Below are 17,736 nucleotides of genomic sequence, written 5' to 3' on the forward strand. Positions count from 1 at the left end.
TGTCTCTGGAGTTTGCGGAACTCTAACCATTGGATAGTCAGATGCCCCAGTGTGACAGGTGCTCACTGGACACCTACTGTTCATAAAAATGGGACCTCATTTGTTCATGCATTCATTTTTTTCTTTTTTAAAAGACTATACTTATTTGAGAGAGAGCTCGCGTGCACACAAGCGGAGGGGTGGGTGGGGAGAGGCAGAGGGAGAAGCAGACTCCCCGCTGAGCAGGGAGCACAACTCAGGGCTCAATCCCAGGACCCAGAGATAATGACCCGAGCCAAAGGCAGATGCTTAACTGAGCCCCCCAGGCACCCCTCATGTGTTCATTTGAGGAGGGTCTCCCACACACTGCTGACGCCTCTAGGAGTTGGCCTCAGCTGCTGGGATACAGGGAGAAGTCAGAGAAGTCAGACAGATGGGGGCCCTGTCCTCCCAAAGCCCACAGTCTCGGGAGGGAGACAGACAAGCCAGTAATCTGTTACATGCAGTGTAGGTGTTAGAATAGGGCAATGGCAGGTACCACTGGAGCCCAGTGGAGGGGTCAGCCCCTAACTGACCCTGGGCAGCTAAGGAAGGCTTCCTGAAAGAAGTAATATGGGATGGGCGCCTGGGTGGCTCAGTTGGTTGGGCGACTGCCTTCGGCTCAGGTCATGATCCTGGAGTCCCGGGATCGAGTCCCGCATCGGGCTCCCTGCTCAGCGGGGAGTCTGCTTCTCCCTCTGACCCTCCCCCCCCATACTCTATCTCATTCTCTCTCTCTCTCAAATAAATAAATAAAATCTTTAAAAAAGAAGTAATATGGGAGCTGAGGCTTAACGGGTAACTTGGGTTGGGTGAAGGTGGGAGAGAGGGCACATGCAAAGGCCCAGAGGTAGGCATAAGCATGTTTCATCAGGGAAACAACATGCTGTAGAGCTAGAACACAAGGTGTGTGGAGGAGTGCTAGGTGTGAGAGATGGCTTAGAGATGTCCGCATGGGAAGGAGCTCTGAGTTGTATTGAGGGCAGTGGAGAGCCACCAAAAGGATTGAAGTAGAGGAGTGACATGCCCAGGGTCGTATTTTAGGATGTGAGCTCCAGTTCATTCTGGAATTTCCCCAAGGTTCTGTCACATGGCTCAAGGAATAGATTTTCAATGCACATTGCTTATACGAACATCCCAGAGGGGATGGGAAGCCCTGCCTCGACGGAATCTCCCCGCCAGCTGGAGAGGCAAGACACACGGGCATCAGGCAGTTACCTGGTACCACAGGGCAGGATGCTGTCAGCCCCAGAGTGGTACTATGGACCAGGCTTGTAGATGCTCAGGTAAGGGGGAGTTTTAGGGGCTGAGGTGATCAGGGAGGCTTCCTGGAGGAGGCAGGGCAGGTGCTAGGCTCTTTGGGATAATTGGGATTGGGGAAAGCAAAAGGGAAAGAGGCCTTCTCGGGCCTACGGAGGCAGCATGGTGGTGGCCCCGTCCTTGGCCTTAGAAATCCTGAGTTCAAGGCCTACTTAACCAGAGACAGGTAGCAAATGCATGTATTATGGTTTCTGCATGCGAAGGAAGTATGATGAGGGTCCCCAGCCTGCCTTGTCCTCTAAAAGTCCTCCTTGTAGAGTCCTGGCTTATCCCAGTGAGCCACTGGCTCCCTCACCGGGACGTCCCTTCCAGCGTGGAAGTCATTGTAGGGCCTGTTGTGGCAGGACAGAGCCGCAAGGACCCGGGGCCGGGGTTATGGAAAGAGCAGGATTCCATTCCCATTCCTGGCAATATCAGGAAGAACAGGTAACCTGAACAATCCGTTCACTTAACCTTGCTCATCTGTTTTCTCATCGGTAATTTCTGAACTTACCTTTTCTGTTTTCTCATCTGTAAGATGGGTGCAATTCCTGTTCTCACAGGGTGGGTGAGAGGATTAAATGGAACAGTCAGTGTGGATGGTCATGGGTGACCCGGCACGTCAGGAGCCTCACTGCTGCGCCATGACGGAAAGTGTGAGCTCCGGCCACCAGGTGGCAGCGGGGCTCTACCAGTCTGCTGAGGGTCCGCCTGAAGTGCCCGTGGGGCTGGGCAGGGGGCGCAGTTGAGCTGAAGGACCAGGTGAAAGACATTAGGGAGTGGTGGGGACTGTGTTGGACAAGAGCACTCACCCACGGTCCAAAGGAGCTAGTAGTTTCCTGGCTCCAACCAACATTTCACATCAGAATGAGGGCCCAGTGGTGCCAGACATTCTGATTTTTCAAGAGAAGCCAGAAACCAGGGTTTTGTCTGTATTTATTTATTTATTTAAAGATTTTATTTACTTATTTGAGAGAGAGGAAGAGAGAAAGTACAAGCAGGGGAGGGGTACAGGGAGAGGGAGAAGTAGACTCCCCACTGAGCAGGGAACCCGACGTGGGGCTCGATCCCAGGACCCTCGATCCCAGGCAGATGCTCAACTGACTGAGCCACCCAGGTGCCCCTGTTTTTATTTTTTGATGTGAAATCTGTGTAGGGATTGTGTGGGCCATGACAGGCTTCCCTTTGTATCTTCTGGCTGAGTGTGGGTGGACTGTTGTGGGTGGAGAATCTCCTCTGAAGAATTCGTTTCATATCTTTCTATTTCCTGTGAAATGCCTTCATGTTTCTCCACTTTACTCAGACACGAATCCCCCTTCCTTGGGTCTCTCGGAGAGCTGCTTCCTTTTATGCTCATGTTCCTATTGCCATCTTCAAACTTTTATTAGATTGTGGGCCATATGTGGGCCATATTTTCTGACCCACCCATGAGGATCTCCATGGTACCTATCCCACAAAGTTCTTCTAAGGATAAATGAAAAACTGATATAAAATCATTTACCCCGGCACGGGGCACATTAGTGCTCAATAAACACAGTTCTCATTCTGATGGGGACCTTAGCAGAGATGGCAGGACATTTGGAGGAAGTTCCTAGGGCCTTTCTCCCTGTATGTGGGAGGCTGACAAGACGTGCTACTCGCCTACGGAGAGGAAGACCCCTGACCCTGGCTCCCGAGGGCCTGGCTGCGGTTGGGCACAGCCCTTCCCTCAGAAGCTGCTGTCACACCCCAAAGGCGTTGCTGGAACTTTCCATGCTCTGCCATCCGTGGCGCTGCCAGGCTGGGTCAGGGTGCACGTGTTTCCCATCCAGGGCAATGCTCACGGGCATGCGCGGCCCGGATTCTCCTGCCTCTCTCCCACAACAGGGCTTTCTGCTGTCCACTGCACCCGGACAAGTCAGAAGGGCCCTCCCTGGTGGTCCGCAGTCCCCCTGGACAGGCCTGGCTATGCGGCCAGGTCCTGTCAGGTAGCTTCTGATACTGGACACTCGTAACACTGTGTCTCTCCAGCCTGAGGACTGGAGCATCTGTTTGCTGTTGCAAATCTCTGGGGTGCTCTTGGGTCTGCTTGCACCTGTGTAGCCTCCTCCCTATATTAAATTTTTCTGTTCAAAATGCAGAGTGGTTCTCCTTCTGACCAGCCAGTGACTGATGGGTTGCTCAGTAGCTAGGGGTGCAGGCAGGGACTGGGCAGTGGAAATATTGGGCTCCCAGGTGCCCCTGCCCCTCAGGGAGGATGGGGCCCATCACCAGGCCTGCCGCACCTTCCCTGGCTCAGGAGGCTGTCCGGCCCTCCTACTTGGAGCTCTTGGGAGTGTCCTCAGCAGCAGACAGCAGCTGAGTGGGTGATGCACAGGGTCAGTGGCTATAAGAATCTGCTGGGCCGCCCCCGGTCCTGGCCAGCTGAGGGTGTTCCTGCAGGGCCCTAGGCAGACAGAGACCCAAAGGCAGCTAGCTGTATGAGAGCAAAGCCAGGCTATGGGCAGGAGAGGGTCACCTCCCTCCAGCCACAGTGCCTGGAGTCCGGTCCTATCTCAAGAGGGGCAGTGAGCCCCAAGTCAGGGAGATAGGAAGTGGAGGTGGGGCTCGTGGCCAGGGAAGAGGCTGCTTATCTTGATTCTGGGGTCTCAAGGCTTCTGAGTATATCAGCAGAGCCTCTGGCCTGGGGAAGGACCAGGGCATGAATAGTAATCACCGCAGCATCTATTCACGACTCACAGGGCTGCTAGAGGGTTCCAGGAGGGAATCCATTTGACATGATTAATTCAGTGCCTGGCACATAGCAAGCTCTCAAGTGCTGCAGGCTAAAAACATACAAACAAACAAACAAACACAAACACAAATCTCACCAGCAGCCAGCACTGAAGAACTCATTCCGTAGGCATTTCACAAGACACACTGGTGTCCTAGTTAGGACTGAGCCCCGAGCTCCTCCCCTGGGACAGAGCCAGGGCTGGAGCACAGATCCAGCTGCCAGGCCAAGAAAGAGGGTTGAATTGGGTGAAGGAGTTGTGAGGGTGGGAGGGCACACTCCATGGGGGATGTGGGGGAGACCTCAGGTGTGCAGCAGGCGCTCAGAGCCTCCATGGGGCACTTGAGGACAGCGATCTCTAGCGCCCGGGCAGGAAAGAGATCAAGGTCAGGTCAGAGATGGGGGCAGTAGGGGCCCAGTCTTTGGGTTGAGGTTCAAGTCCCAGGCTGTGGGGACTCAGGGATCAGGCCAGATAAGGATACAGAGATCCCGGCAGGAGACAGGACTAAGAGCTGGGCTCAAGGTCAGAAGATTGCAGCACCTGGGACTTGATGTTGAACCCTGGGGTCTGGCCTAGAGCTGCTTGAAACCCCCCTATCGGAGGGCAGAATTGGACCTAGTGAGCACAGTGGGCTGGACCAAGGAGAAAGAGGTGGTGGCGGTCAGGGGCCCAGGCTTCCTGTTGCAAAATGCCCGAGTTCAAATCCCGACTCGAACACTTAGCAGCTGTGTGACCTCCACGAACAAGTTACTCCGTCCCTCTAAAACCTCACTTTCCTCTTTGTGGGCAAATAAGGAAATGGTCCTACCTCAAAGGGTTGTTGGGATGTCGACATGGGATAAGGCATGGAAGCATCTGGCACTGTATCTGATGATGCACTGTCTTGAGTGCTGAATAAGTGGTGAATCCCTGAGCACACCAGCCACCCCCTCCATGGGATCCCTTCCAAACTTGGCAGGCAGTGACCTTGCGCCCAAGTTTTCTTTTCTCTGGGCTCACACCCCCTGTGCCTTCACCTTTCCTCTAATGTCTGTATTCCTGACCCTTCACCACCTCTAACTCTGAAAAATATCCCCTCACCGTGTGAGCACTTTCAAAACTGAAAACTAGTGGATGCCTTAAGAGGCCAAAGGTTGTTCCCCGGGGAAGGTAACTGGGACCACGTCCTCAGATACTCTGTGGTGATTGGAGTCGGCCATCTTGAATTACCTCATGCGCCGGGGAGGCTTCCCGGCAGCGGTGGGAGCCGCGGCAGACAGCCGTGCCCGTGCAGATCCAGCCGGCCCTGGCGAGTATGCTTTCCCCTTTTTTTTTTCAAACTCCTAAATGTTTTTACCTCAAATTCTTTTTCACACTCCTCCCCCCAACCCCCCCACACTCCTCCCCTCACCCCCCCAAAAAAGCTACGGGACAGAACAGCAAGCATAAAATAAAAATACAAGCACAATGACACACACACACACACTTGGGAAAAATCTCTCAACATCTATCTTCTCCTTTACACCACACCCCGGCCACCTCCCAGGACAGAGAGTCCAAGCACTGACACACCCCTTGGGAGTCCTGGGGTCCCACCCCCACCCGCAGAGTCACAGCCACCAGCCAAAAACTCTTGGTGCAAATTTCCTTTCTGCAGTCGTAACGCAATGATAGTGTGCTTTTTGTTAACGTACCACCGTATGCAGGTACCACGTTATTTTTAATAAAATTGAATATGGAATTTGAATTATATCACTTCCTCCCCACGAGACTGTCGTACTTCTTTGCCTCCTTATGAAGGACGGCGGCAACAAGTACCTAGCCTGCCACCAGCACCCCAGAGCCCACGGCCCTCTGCTCCGGGGAATGGCACCCGCGTGCGTTCGGTTGCTCACGCCCAGTGCCGGGGATTCCCTCTGCTGCCCCTCCTCTCAGCGCCTCACGTTCCACCCCTCAGCGAGGCCAGGCGACCTTCCTGCAGTCGCTCCACTTCCAGTGTCCGGTGACGCCGGGAGCTGGACCCCTGCAGGGGCCTCCTGACGGCCACTCCGTTGCCACCCTTGTCCTTTGCCCTCCGCCCACTCTCCACGGAGCAGTCAGAGTGATTCCTCAAAACAGTAAATTAGAGAATGGCACGCCCCTGCTTAAAACTGAACAAAGTCCCAACTCCTTACTCTGACCTAAAAGGCCCAGGTGATGGGCCCCTGCCCGCTTCCCACCGCATCACGGACCTCCCTGCCCTTTGGTCACTGCACAAGGCCGCGCTTGCTCTCCTTCTTTCTATCCCTCAGTTACTCTCAGCTCGTTCCTGACTCAGGGCCTCTGCACTGGCCCTTCCCTTCTCTGGCCGCTCTTCCCCCAGATCTGCCCCAGGCTTAACTTCTTGCCAGGAAGGGCAGCTCCTCAGTGATACCTTTGCTGATCACTCCTTCTGGGGGGCCTCCAGCCGTCCCCACCCCGACCCCGTCACTCACTCCTGCATCACCCCGTCTTACCATCATGACAGACTCTATCACTCCCTCTTATTTTCTGGTTTATTTGTTTGTTGTCTGATTCCCCCCATTAGAAAGTAAGTTCCTTGGGGTGCCTAGCTGTCTCAGTCTGTAGAGCACACGGCTCTTGATCTTGGGGTTGTAAGTTTGAGCCCCGTGTAGAGATTACTTAAAAATTAAAAAAAAATCTTAAAAAAAGAAAGTTCTTCAAAGGTAGGGATTTTATCGGTCTTATTCAATCCTAAATCAAAGTATGTGTTAGTATGTCCCAAATGGGATATTCTTATACTAAAAAGTTATTCATGTTTATATGCACATCAAATTTAACTAGGTGCCCTGTGTTTTAGCTGGTAACCCTACTTGAGGCCCATGGTCCCACATCTTGGGAACATGATTCCATGAGAATGAAGCTTGTGAAGGGAAGAGAGAAAAGGTACAGGGATTTGCTGAGGGCCACATAGATGTTAAGAACAGAGCAGGTTCTATACCCAGCTTCATCTGACTCCCAGTCCCGTCTCTGTTCCCTGAACTCGCCCTCTGACCTACCGAGAATCCCCATAGAGTATGGATCTCCCAAAGTCACCCACTTTTCACCAGCCCCACTGCCATTGAACACTGCCCCTGGGGGGGCCCCCACGTGCTCACCTGCCATCTTGTAACAGCCTCTGACTGTGGCTCCCACCTCCAGTTCCTCCTGCCTTCCCTCTCTTCTTCACAAGGCCACTGCCGGGGCCAGCTTTCAGAAACACAGACCTGAAGCCAAGCTTTGGAAGGTCCTTCCCGGGTAGGTTCCCGACCATGGCTTCATGGTGTGGCCCCTGTTTATCCCTTCCCCTCCCTGACCTCTGCATTCTCCCTGAACTGGATACGTTGCCCTCTCTGGCCTCCTTTGCACTCGCTCTTTCATCTGAGTGATACACTCTTCCCCATCCCCTTCACCCTGCTAAGTCCTTCTTCAAGTCTCAGGGACACGTTACTTCCTCCATGAAGCCTTCCTGGCTTGGTTCAGGTGCTTCTCCCATGTGTACCTCTAACTGGGGTCCTTCCCCCTCTCTGTTGAAATTGCCTCTTTACTTGAGGGTCTCCCCCACTGGGTCAGCTCCACAAGGGCAGAGGCCGTGTCCGCCTATTCGCACCGCACCCCTGGAGCCTGGTAAAGGGTCCTACAGGGCTGGTGCTTAGTGAAAAGCGGGGGAATGAATGAGGCTTCCCTGAGGACGTTACGGTTGATCCCACTAAGCGCCAAGCTCAGTTTGCTGGCACAGAGTAGGCTCCCAGTCCGCATCTGTTGAAGGGATGCCGGACAAATAAATGAAGTAATAAACAACACAGCTCAACTCCTCTCCCCTTCGCCCCCCACCCCCCGCACCCAACACACACTGGATTTGTTCACCTCTCCTGCTTTGCAGTCTCTGGCAAAGTAAGAGGGATCTTGACTCCTGGTTTGAATACTGTGGGGTTTTGAGTAGGAAAAAAAAAAATAGTGCTCCTTCAACAAGAAGCATTTCAGGCCATCCAGGCCTTTCTTCTTGGCGAAGGGAGGAGGGAGAGAAGGGGCCTCAGCCCCGTTTCCGGATGGCCTTAATTGGCCCCAAACTGACTAATAAAGTGTGAAATTGGCTTCATCCTCCACCACATCTCCCAGCCAGTGTGTCCCCGTGGCATCTCGGTCGGCCACAACGGGTGCGGCAGGGTCTACAGTCCCTCTGTCCCCGGCAGGCAGGCGGGCCACACGCCCACACAGCCCCAGGGCCCAGCACTCTGCAGAGCCCGGGAGGCTGTTTGGCCTCGGGCCAGGAGACGCTTTCAAAGCCAGAAGCATCCGATGTGGCATGTCTGACGCACCTTCTGAGCCAGCCCCTGGCCTCCCCTGCCCTGATTTGCTCCTCGGGCATGGGCTTCTAACGCAGGTGCAGGGGCTGGAGGGGCGGACTCGGCATTAGGTGAGCTCTTTGAGACTCTCCCCTAACCCCATCCCCCCATTGCATCAAATGCAGGGCTGGAGAATCAGAGCCAAAAGGACCTCAGAGAGCAAAGAAATGGGGGAGCTTAGGGGAGCCCCTGGAGTGCCTTAGGGGCTGCTTGGGGAATAACCGGAGGCTTCTAAACCCCTCCTTCCACTAGGAGAGGGCCGTTTTTGGGTCAACCTTGTTTATTGGCTCCTGTTTAAGAGTTCCTAGGAAGAAAGGGATTCCGTGACTCTAATAAGGCCTAAAACCAGCAATCTATCCAGCAGTCATTCGCAAAGCTGCCCGTGAATCCGAACCGACTGGGTGATTTGGTCAGAAATACAGATTCTGAGCCTTGTCGGGTGTTTGCCCACTCAGCACCCATTCTCTCTTTCCACAAGGAGAGCCCCGATGTCACCTTAGAGAGCCATCCCTACCCCACATGCAACCCTGTGTGGTTTGGGTGGAGACCCCCCTGGGTCTCCAGGGGCGAGCATGTTCCCTAGCCAATACAGACAGTGGTCAGCCCAGGTCAAAGTGTGGCTGCTCTGGCAGCCCCAGGATTTTGGCCGAGCCGTAGGGGAAGAGATGTTCTCTTTTCTCGGAGGCCCTAGGCTGTAGCTGTCAGCTTGGAACTCCTGGGTAAGAATAAAGCCAACACAGAGGCAGACCATGATGACAAGGGACCAGAGAGAGACAGACAAACATTCCTAGTGGCATGTTATGAGCACCTGGATCCAGCCATGTCTGAAGTTTATCCCCCTGGGCTATTCATATACATGAGCCAATACATTGCTTCTTTTTTTTTTTTTTTTTTTTGCTTTAGCCAGTTTGAGTTGGGTTTTCTGCTACTTGCAACGGAGAGTCCTGACTACTACATAGACCCCCATCTCAGATCTACTGAATCATGAGCTCCCTGGATGGATTCCAGGAATCCAGATTTTTCAAAAGGCTTCTAAAGGAATTCTGATAAAGTGTCACCACCTTATAAGTCATTGTTTGGACATCATTGAGATCCTGGTCCAGTGATGCACAGATAAAAGTGATCCTTCCATAAATAGCCATTGTAATTGTATGTCAGAATAGTATATGTGGTCTCAATCCTCACCACACCTCAGTGACAAATGAATGTGTCGTTCTTCCCATTTTACAGATGAAAACACTGAGGCTGAGAGAGGTGAATGTAAGTGTTCAAGGGCATGCAGCTGAGGCTTATCCTCTATCCAGGATTCCACACTTCCCAGAATAGTTATTCAGCTTGCCTAGAGCCTCAACAGCTGGTGTTGAAAATGTCCTCTCTCTTCATTATAAGCAAAGCCTATTTGAGTCACTTAGTGTATGGCTACAATAGGAGAGGATTCCAATATGGCTGACCTAAACAGTAAGGGAAATTTATTACACTGCATTTTTTTTTTAAGATTTCATTTACTTATTGGAGAGAGAGAGAGAGAGAGAGTGAGCGCGAGCCGGGGGGAGGGGCAGAGGGAGAGGAAGAAGCAAACTCCCTGTTGAGCAGGGAGCCTGATGCACAGCTCGATCCCAGGATCCTGGGATCATGACCTGGGCTGAAGGCAGACGCTTAACTGACTGAGCCACCCAGGCAACATTCTAAGATGCCCCAAAGTAGGATGGATCCAAGTTAATTTGGTGACTCAGTGTCATAATCAAGAATTCAGGTTCTTTGCATTTTTCTGCTCTGTCCTCTTCGGGTGTCAACTGTCCTTCAAGCTGGCTTTCTTCTTGTTTACAAGATAGCTGCTACACTTGAAGACATGACAATGCCGAGGGTGCGTGGGTGGCTCAGTCGGTTTAGTGGCCACTTTCAGCTCAGGTCAGGTTCACAGGGTCCTGGGATTGAGCCCCAGGTTGGGCTCCCTGTTCATCCGGGAGTCTTTTTCTCCCTCTGCCCCTCCCCCCCCCTTGTGCTCTTTCTCTCTCTCTCAAATAAATAAAATGTTCAAAAAAGGAAAAACAAAAACAAACAACATGACAATGACCAGCACAGGTGGATGGTCTGTTTCTTCTGTGGGTCCTTTCATCAGTGAAAAAATGGTTCCCCGAAAACCCCTCCTATCATTGGTCAGAATTGCATCACATGTTTATAGCTAGTCCAGTGGTTGGCAGGAGGGGTGGGAGCATCACAATGGGCGTGGACCAATCACGATTCACCCTGAAGCTGGGCTGAGCAGACGCCTGAACAATACAGGGCTCTTCCAGAAGGAAAGAAGGAGACAAAGGGTGTTGAGCCCTGTTTACCACACAATTCCTCTCCTGCTCGCTGGGTCTCCGTTCCTGATTCTAAGCCCAGAATGCTCCAGAATGCTCCAGAAGCATCTGTCTTTTCATTAGGCATGATCCTTACAGGAACGTCAATTTTCAAAGTTCAAAATCCTCCACGTGGCTTCCCCGTCCATTCTTCCTGTCCTCTCCCACAGCCAATAAGACGTCCTGAGGAAACACAGGACTTTCCCTCCAACACCCAGAGCTGCTCTGCCTGGCTTTACTTCCCTGGCTTTCTGCTGGACTGATACCAGTTGGCTGGGTTGCTGGGAGGATGGATAGGGCACGTGTACTGGTGGGCAAGTGCTATTGCCTGCCCATCCCCCGTTTCCCCTGCTTCTAATTACAGAATGCACATTGTTCCTTAGGGACCCACCCTCTCCCACTCCCAAGCTATGTGGTGTAAGCCACGCTGATCCTTGCGCTAACTCCAGCTCTTAGGACACCTCTTCCCCTGCACCCTAGGGCAGGAGACTCAGGCCTGTCCAATCACTGTATTCAATGCCTCTTGCCACAGGACTTGATTTAGGATGGACAATAACTCCAGAAAGTCAATTCCTGGGCCTTGGGCTCTAACCCTTGAGGTGAGAGAAATTTTATTTCTACCAGGGTTGTTGAGCTGCAAGCTTTCAGCAACCATTTTGCAACTTCCTAGGGGAAAGCTGGCCTGAGGATGAAACTAACACAAGGCCAAGAGATGGAGACCAAGAGACCCTAAGCTGCTGGATCCAACTGGGCCTGGTGCCAGACGACCCTGTACATCTCCCTTTCTTTTCTTGGTCAGCCTGGTCTCAGTGGGCATTCTGCCCCTTGTAATAAAAAAACAGCTAATATAGCATGTGTTTTTGAAAAGCTGAACTGTGCTTGCCTTTGGCTGAGTCATATGTGTGTCAAGGGGAGTAATGGGAGATGAAGTTGGGAAATTTGGCCAGAGACACCATGGCACGGGGCTTGAAGACGTTGAGACCGGCCACCCAGTCTCTGCGACCGCTGGGGGATGCCCGATCTCCCGAGGCCAGGTGATCCCGGAGTTGCCAAACAGGCTAAGCTTTGCCCTCGGGAACAGGTTAATGTTTTTGCAGCTTCTGATAAAGCAGGATTCCTGACCTGTGCAGGACTCATCCTCCAGGCACACTCTCACCAGGGGACAGTTGGGAGAGTTCTGCATAATTGAAAATGCTTGGAAGAAAGGAACTGTTGAGGATTATCAGCAGCTTCTAGGGGCCAGGGATGATGAGGGTGAGGAGAAACCCAGTACAGCTGATGAGAAGGTCTGGGGATGCCACCAATTGTGTCTACATCCCTGTTAAATTGCCTGGAATAGGACATGGGCTGGCCAGAGTAGAGCAAAGGACTTCTCCTCCCTCTTTCCACAAGACCTACTTCTATTAATGCGGCCTGAGATTGTACTCATTTTGGTGACAGCACATTATGTTTTGCATTTAAATGGATATCATATGCTGCCACTATATTATATTCCCCCAGTCCCCTCAAGTCCTCCAAACCGTCTCCCACCTGGGGAGAACTCCTCCACCCTCAACTCCTTTTCAAGAGTCCATGAATCAAAAATCTTGCCCTACTGCTGAGGTGGGGTGCCAGGGCTCTACCACCATCGGCAGGAGCCTGGAAACACAGGCCACGGTACTATCGGCCCAGCCCCAGATGCAGTCCCTACTCCCTAACAAGACCACTTTCTTGATCAAGGTGCATTCCATTTGGCTGGTCCTGCTGGTGTTTCTCAGGGGGACTGGGGAAGGGAAAAGACATCTCCCACACGCCTATGGCCGCTCCATGACACAAAGACCTGGACATCCAGTGTTGCAACTATTTATTTATATACAGATACTCAAACACAACTGATTTATTTTCCCAGGTATGCCAACAGTGCTCTGGGGGGGCCGGATTGGAGCCAGTTTCCAGGCTCAGCTACAAGCTGTCCCTAGAAGTAGCAGCCCCAGGCTCTTGCCCTCTCTAGGCTCACTAGAGGGTAGCTCTTGGTTTGTAGCTGAGCCTGGAGACTGGGAAACCCTTTCCCTCCCTGGTTTCATTAAGGGAAGTTGTCTCTCCCTGACTGTCTTGGGCAGGGGTGATTCTTGGCTCCATCCTCCTACCATTGGCCTCCTCCAGTTAAAGTCAAAGGGATTCACTCACCTGGGTGAATCAGTGGGGAACATACCATCTAAAATGCTCTTTCTGTGGACTTTGGCTGTGACAAGGGCAAGGGAATAGTTTACTTGGGCAGAGGCAGTGCTGGGGCGGCCGAAAACATCCATGTCCCTGTCCCGATGAAAGGCAATGGCTGCTTTTCCTACCTCCTGCTTCTTGGCCCTCCGAGTTCCCTTAATTCCCGCTAACCCAAACTGCTCTTCTAGTCTTTCATCTGTTGTATAAGCTTCCACCGGCCTTCCCCCCAAAAGCCCCTATTCTCTAAATTCTGGTGCTTGCTCCACCAACCCTGTCTGACACAACCCCCAAGAATGGACTTTCTCTTCCAAGACTCACCCCAATTCCTTCCTCAGAGGATAGTTTGGGTCCCCCAGGGCAGGTCCCCACCTTGCCTCATAGAAATCCTCATAGAAAAAGCAAACAAACACAAAAGAATATGCTCCCCAAATGCTGTCGCCGGTAGTGTGGGGTGGTGATTACTGGAGGCTTCATTTTCCCCTTTCAGCTCATCTTTGTCTCCTGAAAAATTGTTTCCTGTGTCCATACGCTCCATTTATGGTTTTTATCATGACAACAACACTCATGAGTGTGTTTGTTCGATTGCAATCAGAGAAACCGAGACCCTGAGCAAAGGGCAAGGAAGCCCCTTCTGGTGCTGAAGGAGCGAGCCCTGTCCTGGCGTGGGTGCCCTTGAGCAGGGGACCCGGTCAGCACCTTGGCACTGCTGGCTGTTATTGTCCCCCTGGTATGGGTGGATTTATTGACAGAGCCAAGGGCTGATATCCCGTTGGCTTTGTTGTACGCATGACTCAGGACCAGTCCCCGCCCGTCTTGGCCCCCAGGTCACCCCACATCAACAAGCAGAGGATGGGAACTAAATGACGAGCTCTGCTGTTCAGTTCTGGGGCGTTGTGGAAGGTCATTGCCTGATGGAAGCAGCACCCAGGAAAGAACGCTGGAATCCCACTCTGGGCAAGAAGGCTCTTTAGATGTCCCATGTTTTGGTACTTCTTGAGCTGCATGTGGCAAACCCCCACCTCCAACTAGCTTAAGTGAAAAAGAATTGATTGGCTCCTGTAGCTGAAACACTTAGGTCTAGAGTTGGGCTTGGCTGGATCCAGGGGGTACATGGGTGTCATGGCACCTGGTCTCTATTGATCTCTTCTTTTTTTTTTTTTTTAAGATTTTTTTTATTTATTTGAGAGAGAGACTCATGTGGGAGCAGGGGGAGGGGCAGAAAGAGAGGGAGAGGGAAAGAGAATCTGAAGCAGACCCCAGCTGAGCGTGGAGCCAAACATGGGGCTCGATCCCAGGACCCTGAGATCATGAACGGAGCCAAAGGCAGACACTCAACCAACTGAGCCACCCAGGTGCCCTTCTATTCGTCTCTTCTGTTCTCCGTGGACTGCTTCACCGTCAGACAGACTCTTCCTCTGCAAAGGTGAGATGCAGCAGCCCCAGGCTTACATCTTGCCCACTTAGTGCCTCTTTCCAAGCATTCCAGCAAAAGTCACAGGGCTGACTCTATTAAATGACATGCCCATCACTGAACCACTCACTCACTGGAGCCAGGGTATAGATTCTGCTGATTGGCTAGATTTGGTCATGTTCCTGCTCCTAACGTTGAGAGGCAAAGTGAATACCACTCACACCTATGGCCTAAGAGGTGAAGAAGGGTAGGGTAGTTCACTAAAGACAAGTCAGGGGCTGTTGCTAGAGTGGGAAAGAATGCTGGGAAGGAAAGGACCTCCAGAAGCCCACTCAGATTCATCTAGATCAGCTGCTATCAAAGTGTGCTCCCCCCCAACTCCAAGATTGGCAGCATCGACATCACATGGAAATCTGTTAGAGACCCAAATTCACAGGCCCTACCCCAGACCTATGGGATGGACAGCACCCAGCCCTCCAGGGGATTTGGAGGCATGGTGAAGTTTGAAGACCACTCATGTAGACCAGTGGATCTTGCACCTGACTTCGATTAGAATCACCTAGGGAGTTTTAAGCTGCCTGGCCCCCATCCCAAGCAATGTGATCAGGATAAGGGAGGGGATGGGGTCCAGTCCTTGGGGTTTTTAAAATGTTCCCCCAAGTGATTCTAATGATAGCCGAGATTGAAAGAACCTCTGAGCTCAAAGGAACTCTTGTTCTCAGCTCCTTCTAACTTCCGTAGCGGCAATAAATGAGGATGTGGACAGTCCCTCTGCTGTGAGCGACAGTTTATTAAAGCAATGACTCAGGAGGTGAGAACTCAAGCCAAGCCAAGTGAAACAACAGTGTTCGGGAAACATTCGACCCAGCCAACTGCATGGAGTCTGAACCGGGAATCCCCTGCCTGTGATAAATTAATCTTTACCACGCCTCCACCCCGCACCCCAGCCTGCCTGATTCACCCAAGAGGCAGAGAACTGGAGGGAAAAAATGGCAGGCATGGTTTACTGAGCTTGGGACAGGGCTTGGAGGGGACTCCTCGGATTCCACGTGTTTTCAAGAAAGACCACTGACCTGGAATCAGAACCTGAGCTACACTCACAGTTCCACTCCTGGTTAGCCGTGTGACCTGGAGCAAGTCGCCTCCCCAGCTGGAGCCTCCGTCTCCCGGTCTGTACAATGGGATGGCTTTAGCTGACCCCTAGGGGTTGTTTGTTTGGGTTTTTTAAAGATTTTATTTTATTTATTTATTTGAGAGAGAGAGAGAGCGCGCGTGCGCACGAGCAGGGGGAGGGGCAGAGGGAGAGGGAGAAGCAGACTCCCTGCTGAGCAGGGAGCCTGATGTGGGACTCGATCCCAGGACCCTAGGATCATGACCTGAGCCTAAGACAGACACTTAAGCTTAACCAACTGAGCCACCCAGGTGCCCCAAGGTTTTTTTTTGTTTTTTTTGTTGTTGTTCCATTTGGATGATGGTATCAGAAACTTTCCAGCAGAAGAACCTGCTTCCCAGGATCCTAGGACCTGTTTTGAAACACATGCCAGTGTTCCAATCTGACCAGGTGTTCAAGTCATTCTGCTGGTTACTAAAGAATTTCTCCCTAGACCAGTTGAAGACTTTTGATTTCTTTAAGGCTTAGAAGACAACACAGCTCAGACAGAAGCTTTAACATTCACAATGAAATCTTGGAGAACTGAGACACTATAGAATTTTGTAGGGTCTCAGAACACACTTTATAGAGATGCCTGGGTGGCTCAGTCGGTTAAGCGTCTGCCTTCAGCTCAGGTCATGATCCCAGGGTCCTGGGATCGAGCCCTGTGCTGGTCTCCCTGCTCAGCGGGAAGCCTGCTTCTCCCTTTCCTCCCTGCTCATGTTCTCTCTCACTATCTCTGTCGCTCTCTCTGTCTCTCTCAAGTAAATAAATACAATCTTAAAACACACACACACACACTTTAGTCATGTAAGACTGCAAAAATCACAGTGCCTCACTCACATTTATCAGCAGCTGCCGCTCTCAGCTCTGGAGGACACAGAGACGAAAAGGGCAGCCCCCTACCACCAAAGAGGAGGACAGCCATGTGCTGGGATGTGGCTCCTCGTCAACCTGATACTGGATGAAGGAAATGCAAATGGGAGGAAAAGGCTTTTGGCACCAATAAAAAGGTTAATATCCAGGGCTGGCATGTGGTAGTGAAATGAATACTGGAGTATAAATTGGTGGAGCTTTTGCAGAGGGTAATTCATAAGATCTTCAAGAATTTTTTAAAATGTGCATACTCCTTAATCTGGAAATTCCGCTTTTTTTTTTTTTTTAAAGATTTTATTTATTTATTTGAGAGAGAGAGGGAGCATGAGCAGGGAGAGGGGCAGAGGGAGAAGCAGACTCTCTGCTGAGCGGAGAGCCCAACATGGGGCTCGATCCCAGGATGCAAGACCCTGGGATCATGACCTGAGCCGAAGGCAGACACTCAACCGACTGAGCCACCCAGGTGCCCCCCCCAGCAATTCTACTTCTAAGACTATGTGTGCTCTGTGCACGAGGAGACACAATGAGAATGTTCATTGCTTTGTTGTTTGTACTGGTAAAAAGTTGGAGACAACCTAGCTAGCCATCAGAGGGATCGGCTGGACCAGCCTCCAGCTGTGCTTGGCATACTACATAGCATTTAACAAGCACAAAGATCTACATGTAATCACATGGGGAAAAGTCCAAGCTCTAGAAATGAATTTTTTAAATCCCAGAACAATATATTTGGCTAAAAACACAGGTGCCCCACAATGAGATCCTGCTTTACACCCATAATGGAAAAAAAAAAAAAACCCCAGATAATGACAAAGTTTGGCGAGGCTGTGGAGAAATTAGAACCCTCATACATTGCCTCTGGGACTATAAAACGGTGTAGCCACTTTGGAAAACATACTGACAGTTCCTCAAATGGTTAAACATAGAGTTACCATATGACCCAGAGATTCCACTCCTACATGTATAACCAAGAGGGATGGAACCATATGTTCACACAACAGCCCGTGCACGGATGTTCATAGCAGCATTATTCACAATAGCCAAAAAGCGGAAACCACGCAAATGTCCGTGAGCCGATGGATACATGAAACGTTGGTACAGCCATACATCAGAGTATCACCGTGCAGGAAGAAGGGATGACACCTTCCGTGGCGTGACGCCTGCTGACACCTGCGAGGGCACGGATGAACCTTGAAAACCTCACGCTAACTGAAACAGGCCTGTCACAAAGACCGCAGAGTGTGTGATTCTACGGAAATATCCAAAATAGGCAGAGGGACAGAGAATAGATTAGTAGTTGCCTACGGCTGGGGGAGCTCTGAGGGGTGGGGCTGATCGCTAAGGAGTG

At 51.6% G+C, this 17,736-nt stretch overlaps 1 long non-coding RNA gene across 2 annotated transcripts; it reads left to right on the forward strand.

Annotated features, from left to right (window-relative positions):
- Positions 1-8,306: 8,306 nt before the first annotated feature.
- LOC118528289 (uncharacterized) lies at positions 8,307-11,628 on the forward strand. Of its 2 annotated transcripts, none has more exons than XR_004913552.2 (2): positions 8,307-8,484; positions 11,426-11,628. It is a non-coding gene; the product is annotated as an uncharacterized LOC118528289 (long non-coding RNA). The 2 variants fall into 2 exon arrangements; XR_013445309.1 differs by lacking the exon at positions 8,307-8,484 and adding an exon at positions 10,361-11,354.
- Positions 11,629-17,736: the final 6,108 nt, after the last annotated feature.

Source organism: Halichoerus grypus, chromosome 2, assembly GCF_964656455.1.
Source record: "Halichoerus grypus chromosome 2, mHalGry1.hap1.1, whole genome shotgun sequence".
Taxonomy (NCBI): domain Eukaryota; kingdom Metazoa; phylum Chordata; class Mammalia; order Carnivora; family Phocidae; genus Halichoerus; species Halichoerus grypus.